The sequence below is a fragment of the Octodon degus genome, unplaced genomic scaffold (assembly GCF_000260255.1).
Source record: "Octodon degus isolate 3935 unplaced genomic scaffold, OctDeg1.0 scaffold00004, whole genome shotgun sequence".
NCBI classification, from domain to species: Eukaryota; Metazoa; Chordata; class Mammalia; order Rodentia; family Octodontidae; genus Octodon; species Octodon degus.
Window position 1 is genome coordinate 28,554,955 of NW_004524580.1, and position 10,285 is coordinate 28,565,239.

The following is a 10,285-nucleotide window of genomic DNA, read 5'->3' on the forward strand; positions in this document are numbered from 1 at the left end:
ACTCACGGGTCTCCCTAGATTTAGAGGTGCCACTTTGTCCTGTCTTTCTCTCATTGCTGTGATGAAATACCTGATGCCCAGAATTGAGGAAGGAAAGGCTTATTTATCACAGTTTGTGGAGGTGTCAGTCCATCCTCGGCTGGCTCCAAGGCAGGGTGGCACATGGCAGAGGGCAGCAGTTCATGGCAACAGGAAATAGCAAAGCAGCAAGAACAAAAGGGGAGCAGCAGCAAGAGCAGGCCTCTCTCCCTTCCTTATATTGTATGCAGGCTGATTGCCCCAGGGTGGGTGTAGCACTCACACCCATAATCCCAGCGTTGGACCAAGAATCAGTCACAAACTTTAGAAGTCCGCCCCATGACTGCATGAGGCTTCGGGAGGACAACTAGACACAAACCATAACATCCCTCAAACACAGTTCTCTGGTAGGTTCATGAAATCATTGACTTTCTCTTTCTACAGATTTGTCCTTATCAGGATGGGAATCATGACTTCTCGACTCTTTATATATCATAACTTTAGTGTAGGTTGTATTTTTCCAGCTATTTACCCATTATTTCTAGGTTTTTATTAGCACACACCTAATGCCCAGCTATTGGTTTCAAACTAGCATTCCCCTAAACAGAAAACAGGATAAAGAAAAATGTCCTTGGTGACTTGTCCTGAAATGTAACATTTTATTTTTGTCTTGTTTTGTTTTCTTTTGTGGTGCTGTTGTTCACATTTGACTACAGATACAAGGCTCTGGGGTCTTGCTGTAATCTCATTTTAAATGGAACATCTTATTTAAGTATATGGCTTTATCTACTCTACAAAAAAAGTAAATTTCAAGGTATCCAGTGTTCAAAATGAGGGCTTGCTTTTGTATTCCTGTACTTCCTGGAATTCCACATTCCTACTGTATTTGCATATTTCTTGATTTTTGCCCCGTTTGTCACTGCATTTTAAAAAGACATTTTTGCATGTGATATGTATCTCCACATAGAGCACGCAATTTCATCTTTCAGTTAGACATCTGATGTGTTGCAATGTGATTTAAGCTAACTAATAGTCACTCACAGTATCTAGTCCCTTTCAATAAGGTTGAATTTTTCTCCATTGACATGTAAGCAAAATTGTCTGCTGAAAAGGAGATAGGTGGGCTGGCCAAATAGCTCAGCGGATTAAAGTTCCTTCAAGCAGGTGCCAGGGGCCAAGGGTTCGATCCCTGGGCCTGCCATGCTGGCCTGGCGATTGAGATTGGGCATGGTGATGTGCGCCTGTAATCCCAGCTCTTGGGAGGCTGTAAACAGGCAAATCACTAGGAGTCGGATCTAGTACTGAGACCCTGAACACCCTGTAGACCCTTCCCTAAAATACAAAAAAAAAAAAGAAAGAAAGAAAGAGAAAAGAAAAGGAGATAGGTGAGGTCCAGACAGGGAGTTTGAGGGAAGTAATAAAGCTTTGATATTCATTGCAGAAGTAAATCATGAACAAGTAAATGAATAGTCAAAGGGTGCTGAGATCTCAGGGAACTTCAGAGAATGTGAGCATGCAGTATATTCTTTTTACAGCACACAGATACAGAAGCAGGAAAAATAGACTGCGGAATCATTCCTAGGAAGATGTTGCTGTTGCTTTTCTGATTAGGTTTACCAGAAGGGCTACAATGCAAGGATGTTCAAGGTTTGGGCAAATGAAGTTCTCTCTAGGTGGTCAGTACTTGAGCAACAACAGACAAAGCTTGTTTGCAAAGTTGGAATGTGCCAGATATTTTACATGGATTAGTTCATTTAATTCCCACAAGTTCCTGAATATTTGCTCCAAAATCAGCATCTAAAAAAATGTAGAGACTGGGCGAGGTGGCACACACCTGTAGTGCCAGCCCTTGGGAGGCTGTAAGCAGGTAAGCAGGTGGATCACTATGAGTCTGATCAAGTAGTGAGACCCTTAACACCCTGTAGACCCAATGTACACACACACACACACACACACACACACAGAGTTTACAAGGTAGAAATTTTTCATGGTCCCAGGGATCCAACTCAGGGCCTTGTGCTTGCCAGGCAGGTGCTTATGCCGCTATCTCCCCCGCCCCAAGGTAGGAATTTTAGGAACACGCATTACAGATTCTACCCTTCGACAACCCAATGGGCTATGCATTTGACCAATCCTGCCTCATTTCTTGCATTGCAGTGCCATGTCCTTTGCTTTCGTCGCCCCTATGGCTCCTGTCATATGGGATGTGGCACTAGCCTTGGAAATTGCCCATTTACTGTATTTAATGAATTCTGGATCTCATCTTTGTTTTGCGACAATAACAAAGTAATTGGCTATACCTTTTTCCACTTTAGATCCCAGGAAAACTGCCAGGTTTAAGGGTTTCTATTATTGTGACTTTTTTTTTACATTCTGGTTTTTATTATGTTACTCGTGTTTTTTGTTTTGACTTTTTATTGCAGTATAGCAGTATTTCATTTGATATATTTTATTACCAGAAATATGTTCTTTAACTTGCTATGTGACAGGTACTGCTCTAGCTAAAATAACAAAAAAGGAGAGACGTGTGAGGTAGCACTATGTCATCACTAAAGGGGAAACATGGCAGCGGCGGGTGCTGCGCGCGGGAAGATTACATCTGAACAGGAAGGAGTGTATGTTCCCTCATCTTGTGCCAAGACCAATGACCAAAACAGCTTAATTTGGGGAATATTGCATGCTTTAGAAAAGGATGCTGACCTCTCCAGTGGACTGGAGCCCATTGGGTTATGCGCTGGACTCTTCTAGTGTCTGGTATGCGGGAAAGGACTCCAGTTCGGTCATAGAATGGAGCCAGGCCCAAGAGAAAGAGCGCGTGGAGGAGTGGAGCATCTGAGCAGTTAAGAACCCGAGTGGAATATGGTTAATACAGACTCTTTTAAAAAGAAACCACATACCAATGGAGGTATGAATTAAATCTTTTGAAACTTAAACTGATCTACTACAATATAACGTACTAATAAATACAAGTTCAAAGAAAATTTTAAAAAATAACAATAAAATACAAGTAGTAGCCCTGTTCTCATGGAACTCCAATAAGAAGTGATAAAAATGTGAAGAATGAAGAAAAGGTAGTTCCTTCTAATATTTTTTTATCTTTTATTACCTCTTGAAACTAAGAATAGAGGACATCTTGGAGCTTAGATTCCTCTTTCAACAGGCACTTTTTCTTTTTCTTTTGAGGCAGGGTCTCACCATGCAGTTCAGGCTGGCCTTACACTCACTTTGTAGCCCAGGCTGGCCTCAAACTCATGATGATCGTCCTGCCTCAAAACAGTGTCTTGAAGAAATAAGCTTAACTGTGAACCTAATGATAGAGAACAGTGCCAAAGCTGGCCAGGAGATGGGGATTCAAGGGTGAAGAAGGCGAATGCGATCCATCACAGGCTCCACAGGATTCCCCTTCTACTCAGGAAAACAGACATGGAACAAGCACGGGCAGAGGTGATGAGTGTCAGGAAGAAGAGGCTGCAGCACCGTGGGTGTGGGAGCGAGCCATCTAAGCCAGAGGTAGGGGAGAACTTTGTCTCTGGATGATACTCTAATTGGGACCTGAGGGGTGAGTGGGCCAAGGGAGGTGGGAGGAAGTGTTCCAGGCAGAGGGGTTCAGGAAACACTGTACCTCATTCTTCAGAGAGCGATGTGAATCACACTTATGCACCCCCCTTTCTCTCTACCTGCTCCTCACTAGCTTTACTCACATCTTCCGTGTTTGTCTTATTCTTTGAATTCATTTATTATTAAATGTTCTTAGTGACAAGATGATAAAGGCATATTTTATACTAAAATAAAAGATAATAATAAGGATAGAGTTGTTTTTCACTTGTATGTGACTCTGATTCCATCTTTAACTCATGACATTTACCCATTTCGAAAAAGCTTCCCTCATTTTTCATTCAAAGAAAATCAGTGTAAGTAAGCCATGACTTATACTTTTTAAAATATCTATGTATACTTCATGGGTCTGTGAATGGGAATAGTTTCAACAACTTGTCTGAAAACAAAGCTAAGCTATATATGAAAAAAATGAAGTTAACTGTAATTGTCCAGCATATGCTTTCCAGTTCTCTCATACTAACAAAGAAACATGTGCAACTAATTCTCTGTTTATTTGCCACCATCCAGAGTCCTCCCACCTACCATATTCATGGGCTGGCTTCTTCCTGTTACCCAGCTGAGGCCCAAGCCTGCCAACATAGGGACCAAGCTGGACTCAATTTGCAGCCAAGAACAGAAGGGGAGTATTTATGGGATTTTTCTGGACTCTGTAGCTCAATCTGACTAAATGCCTGTGTCTCCTACATTGGTACCTAACTACTTTCTGAAGTGCTCCGTTGCCCTGCAAAATTATGGCTTTGTAATAGAGAAAGCACTACAATTGTGGTCAGAAGACCTGGGTTTGAATCAGGACATCTGGGTTTCAAGCCTAGTGTGGCCTCTTCTTACATTACAGCACATCTGGAGCTACCACTACCCCCAGGTGGAATGTACTACACACCTTCACAAGGGCCTTAACCTGCTAGGACTGCAAAGCAAAGTACTGGGCAGCTACTAGCAGATAAATAGCAAAAGTCCAACAGCAGGGTTTATCAGGGCTGCCTTTCTTTCTTTCTTTCTTTCTTTCTTTCTTTCTTTCTTTCTTTCTTTCATACCAGGGATTCAACTCAGGGCCAGGCAGGCACTTGTGCCGCTATCTCCCCAGCCCACGGCTATTTTTTCTGAGGCTTCTCTCACTGCTTTGGCTTTTCCTTCTATCTTCTTCACCCAGGCTTCCCTCAAAATGGCCTGATCTATTCTTAAAAGACACCAGTAGGCTACAGCCCATCCTATGACTCTTTTAACTAAATTGCCCCGCTAACCCCCACCCCGTCTCCTGAGGGATGGCAGCCCCACTGCTTCCTCCGCGGTTACCCATGCATGCGCCCCCTTCAGCATCTATGGTGGCGGCACTGGGCACTTCAAGGACAGGAGTTTCAGATATGTTTGCATTAAAGAATGATTTCTTTGGGTCTCCTCAAAAAAAAAAAAAAAAAAAAAAACCGTCAGTTTGGTGGAATTGTGACAGAAGTCTTGCTGAAATACAGAAAGAGTGAAACAAAGGACTTTGAGTTGTTGAAGAACCAGCTGCTGGGTCCAGATATAAAGTGTCATCAGAAATTGGTCAAGCCTGTGGAAGTCTGTTGCATAGATAACACAGAGAAAGCACCCAGCAGCCAGGTGGCTGAAGGCGGGAAAGGTGGCGGCTCTTCTCTCCATGGAGCATGGCCTTGTGAAGAGTAGGTGTAACACAGCGCTGATCCTAGTTGGGAGGTGTGAACCTGGCCACCGTCTCTTAGTTGGGATGACCGGATGATTAATTGGCTGCTAGACTTGCGTTCTTCTATCATATACAAGACAAAAGATTTTAAGCAGCTTATCAGCATTTTGTTGAGATTGCCTTGGTTGAGCAGGAGTCAAACAGTGGGAGAGGAGTATTTGGCTTTCTTGGTAATCTGTTGTCAGCACAGCCTGTTCCTTAGGCCACATCTCGGCATGATTGCTTCTCATTTTGTACCTCCCCAAGTAATCATTAAGGTGACACAGATGTTTCAGATTCTGATGAAAATTTTGACACATGTCACAGAGCCTTGCAAATAATAGCAAGATATGTCCCACCAACATCATGGTTTCTTATGCCAATACTGGTAAAAAAAAAAATTATATATATATTTTATATATATATAATATATATATATATATATATTATATATATATATCCATTTGTTAGAAAATCAGAAAGAACACTGGAATGTTATGTTCACAACTTACTAAGGATAAGTGTCTATTTTCCAACCTTAAGGCATGAAATTCTAGAACGTGTTATTGGAAAGCTATGCAAGTTGGATGCGAATGCACCTGGGCAGGATATTGAAGATGCCGAGGAGACAGCGGCTCAAGCTCCTGGCAGGACAGATTCCACAGAAGGGTTGTTTACTATGGATGAAGATGAAGAAGCCAAGGGAGAAACAAGGATAGTCCTGAGTGGCCTGGTCAGGTGGTCCATCCTGCAGCTGAACGCCTGGACATCTGCTGTCCCTGCTTTTGTCCTATATCAAGGATGTCTGCTATGTGGATGGTAAGATTGATAACAAAAGATCTATATCGCGATTTGATAGCCATTTTTGACAAACTCCTGTTGCTCATCCATGCTTCCTGCCATGTACAATTTTTCACATTTTACCCCTACAGCTTCAAATTGGGATTTGCAGAAGCTTTTTTGGAACATCTCTGGAAAAAAAATCACAGGATCCAAATAACCCTGCCATCCTTGGGCAAGCTGCTGGAAATTACATTGGGAGCTTTTTGGCAAGAGCTAACTTTGTTCCTCTTATCACTGTAAAGCCCTGCCTCGATCTTTTGGTTAACTGGCTGTGCATATACCTTAGTAAACAGGATTCTGGAGCAAGTGCTTTTTGTGATGTTGCTCTCCATGGCCAATTTCATCCAGCCTGCCAATCTGTGTTCTACACCTTTGTTTTTAGACACAAGCAGCTTTTTTTTTTTTTTTTTTTTTTTGGAACTGGGGATTGAACTCAGATCCTTGCACTTGCCAGGGAAGTACTTTTTCTACTGAGCCATCTCCCCAGCCCCCAACAAGCAGCTTTGAGATGGAAACCTAAAAGAAGGTTTGAGGTACCTTCAGAGTTTAAATATTCAACATATAGTGATGAGCCAACTAAACCCTCTGAAGATTTGCCTGCCATCAGCAGTTAATGTCTTCATTGTTATCACAAATGAGTACCAGCCAGTCTTCTGCTACACTATCACTGGGAGGAACAATCAGCAGATGCTACCAGTCACTAAAAATACAGCTGAAGGGCACTCGGTGCAGACCTACACAAACCCACTTGACCCTTCTTGCCCTTTGATCTTTGTGTGCTTACGAGAAACTCATTGATCCTATTTATCAAACATGAGAATACATGAGTGCTGAAGAGCTTCAGGAATTTAAGAAACCCATTAAAAGGAGATATTAATATATCTCCATTTCATAGAAAATGAAGATGATGACTTTTTGAAAGGTGCGGGGCCTCAAAACAATTCTGTGATTGGGATTACACCGAGCTCCTGTGATGCACATTTCCAAAGTCCTTCCAGTAGCATGTGCTCCCCACCTATGGCATACGTGCCAGGCTGGTCCCCTCTGATCTCAAGAACTGGTGACTGAGATGCATTGCTCTTCCCAGGGCAGCCTTCCGTATCCAGGTTCATACTGCTTAGGCACTGACTGGACTGTAGTACACATGCAGGCATTATACGTCCTACTTAGCCTTCACCTAGTGTCTGAACAGATATTTTTGCTGTTGTCTTCTTTTGCTCACCTTATGGCCAGAAAGACTATCATGTGCAATATTTTACAGAAAGGTTAATGGTGAAGACTGCTTGTTAATTTAATGTATCATTTTTATGTCATTGTATGATTTTTAATGTCAGCACTAGCCCATCTTAACAAATTGCCCTTTTTAACATAGGTTCTTTTTAGAACCACAGTCACAGGACTTTCTTGGTCTGATTTCATTGAAAAATCATTTATGATGAATCCTCTGTTTATTTTATTTTTTTTTTTATCCTCTGTTTAAAAACTAGAATTTTGCCAGGCAGGCTGGTGCACACCTATAATCACGGCTCTCAGGAGGCTGAGACAGGAGGATGACCAACAAGTGTTCAAGGCCAAACCTGAACTACATAGTGAGGCCCTGCCTCAAACAACAACAACAAGCTAGAATGTTTCTTTAGGCTGTACTGCTTACTTCCTGCTGTAATTGTGTTTGTATGTTAGGACTTCACTGAGTTCAGAGAAGACCGAAGGAAAGTGGGAGACGCCAGTGCTGGGCCAAGACATTTACTACACTTTTGAGCTGAGGCTGATGAACTCCAGGGACTTCAGAGGACTGCAGAAGACAGGAAGGAAGGGAGAGGGAGTTTATGGACACAGGATCAGACAGATGATGTACTTATTCAGTGTCAAAGTATATTTGAAAGAAAGATAGAGGTCGCCAGGTAAAGGTAATTCATGTTGAGAAAGTGGGTTTGGGCTTTTGTAAAACACAAGACAGTATTTGACTCCCAAGCATTCGATTAGAACACACCTGCTCATGTATTCCAGTTACATTCAATTTTGGTCAGTATCTTTTTTTTTTTTTTTTTAGTGGAATTGGGGATTGAACTGAGGCCCTTGCGCTTGAGCGCTTATTCTACTGAGCTGTCTGCCTGGCCCCAGTATCATTTGGTTTTGTTTCTGTTTTAATGTTTCTTGGCTCTTTGGTGGAATGGTTTGCTATGGACAACGCTGCAGACTCCATCTAATGGCTGTGCACATGACTGATGCAGCTTGATGCGACCCTTCAAGAGCAAGTCTCCACATTTTTATAACTAAACACTGGGAAAAAGGAATCTTCGCCTTGCTTTGAACAACTCTGTGCAAGTGCTTCCAGGGTCCACTTGAATCTTAGGTACATTTTCCTTTCCTTCCTTATGTGTACTTTGTGTATTTGTGAGAAGCATATTTATTATCTGTCATGTGTATTTATTTAGACCAGCAGTATTTTCTTGATCACAAATATTTTGTAATGAAATACTTCCCTCCTAGGTGTCATGATTTGGGGTTTTTGCAAGGTGAACAATATAGTACAGGACACGTTTTATAGTAGTATTTTATAGTGGATCACCCAAGAATCACATACTACAAGTGCAGGAAATCTGTCCACATGCTAAATATTAATGAATCCAGCTGAGGGCCTAGAGCTCACAACAGTGCCTCCGACCAGTCCAACTGGAGGCCTAGAGCCTGCAATCCACAGCAAAGTCCCATGTACATCTACTTCAAGGATATGAGCTGGAAAGGCCCAAAGGTCGGGGTGGAAACTAGGAAGTCTATGCCGGCAGGATGAAGGATCGGTGCTAGCAGGCTGCGGGATCTGATCTGGAGCTAGGAAGCGACGCTCCAGGTAAGCACCAGAGCTCCCCCAAAGGTGCCACAGCCATCCTCAGCACCAGTGAGGTCCCGAGCTCCTGCAGTGATGAAGAAAGCCAAGTTCCCATCAGGAAAGTCAGTGTGTCAGGCTTCATGAGGCTGAGCAGTGCACCATCTTCCCCCTGGAGCCAGGAAGCGATGCTCAAGATGAGGACCCAAGCTTCTCCAGAGTTCATCGGGAAAGCCAGCATGACAAGGTCCTCCAGCAGCACAGCCCAAGAGCACTAGCAGCTTCCAACAGCTCCTCCAAACAGCATCCCTAACAGCATTCCAGCAGCTTCTCCTGTTCTGCCTCTATGCCGCTGGCAACAACCCTCAGGTGGGCCTCCTACACCTAGCACCATGCTAGTTTAATTCAGCTGGGTGTAATAAGTTGACCCCCAGTTAGAAAGCCACTACACTAGAGCTCTTGTATATACTCTTATATAATTACATTGATGGCAGTGTAGAGTTTGAATTTCAGTCTGAAAATAACCTGTTTTGAAAAAGGAACTTTTGTTCCTTTAAAAGGTTTTGGATATTGTTGATTTTCTTTTGGTGACTTGATTCAAAGTCATGTGAGAACTTTTAATAAGTTTCCCTTTTTTAATTTCTGACCAAAAAAAAGGATTTTTTTATAATGGATAAAATAAGTAAATGAAAGTGTATCCACAGAAATTAGTGGAAAGTGAGTGGGGTCTCTATGGTTTGGAAAGTAGTTATAACATGGAAAAATACATATATTTACAAATCTTAATTTTAAAGGAGGTTGAGAAAAATATCCATTATAAAAACAACTATAAGATTAATCTGAAACTCATTCTTATGTCAATAAAGAGGGGTACCTTAATAAAAAGACTTCTCAGGTAGAAAAGTTTTTTTGATTTAAAAAAAAAAGAGCCTCCCATCTCAGGGGCTGGGGAGATAGCTCGGTGGCATAAGCACCTGTCTGGCAAGCTCAAGGTCCCGAGTTCGATCCCTGGTACTGTGTGCCATGCCAGCCCAGGTGTGGCACACACCTGTAACCCAGCACTCGGAAGGCTGAGACAGGAGGATCACTATCAGTCTGAACTGCATAGTGAGACCTTGTATCAAACAACAAGCAAAAACAAAGAAACAAGTACCTTATCTCACCTTGTCTCTGAACATCACATTTCAAGATATGAGGAGTTAGGATTCCAACATATGAAGCTGGAAGATGCAACTCAACTCATAAGAAAAAGGCCAACTGGTGTGAGCTCACACTAAATGAGGCTGCAGAAGAGAAAGTTCTTT

At 42.4% G+C, this 10,285-nt stretch overlaps 1 pseudogene; it reads left to right on the forward strand.

Moving 5' to 3' along the window:
• The first annotated feature begins 4,898 nt into the window (after nucleotides 1–4,898).
• LOC101586418 lies at nucleotides 4,899–7,225 on the forward strand (annotated as a pseudogene).
• Nucleotides 7,226–10,285: the final 3,060 nt, after the last annotated feature.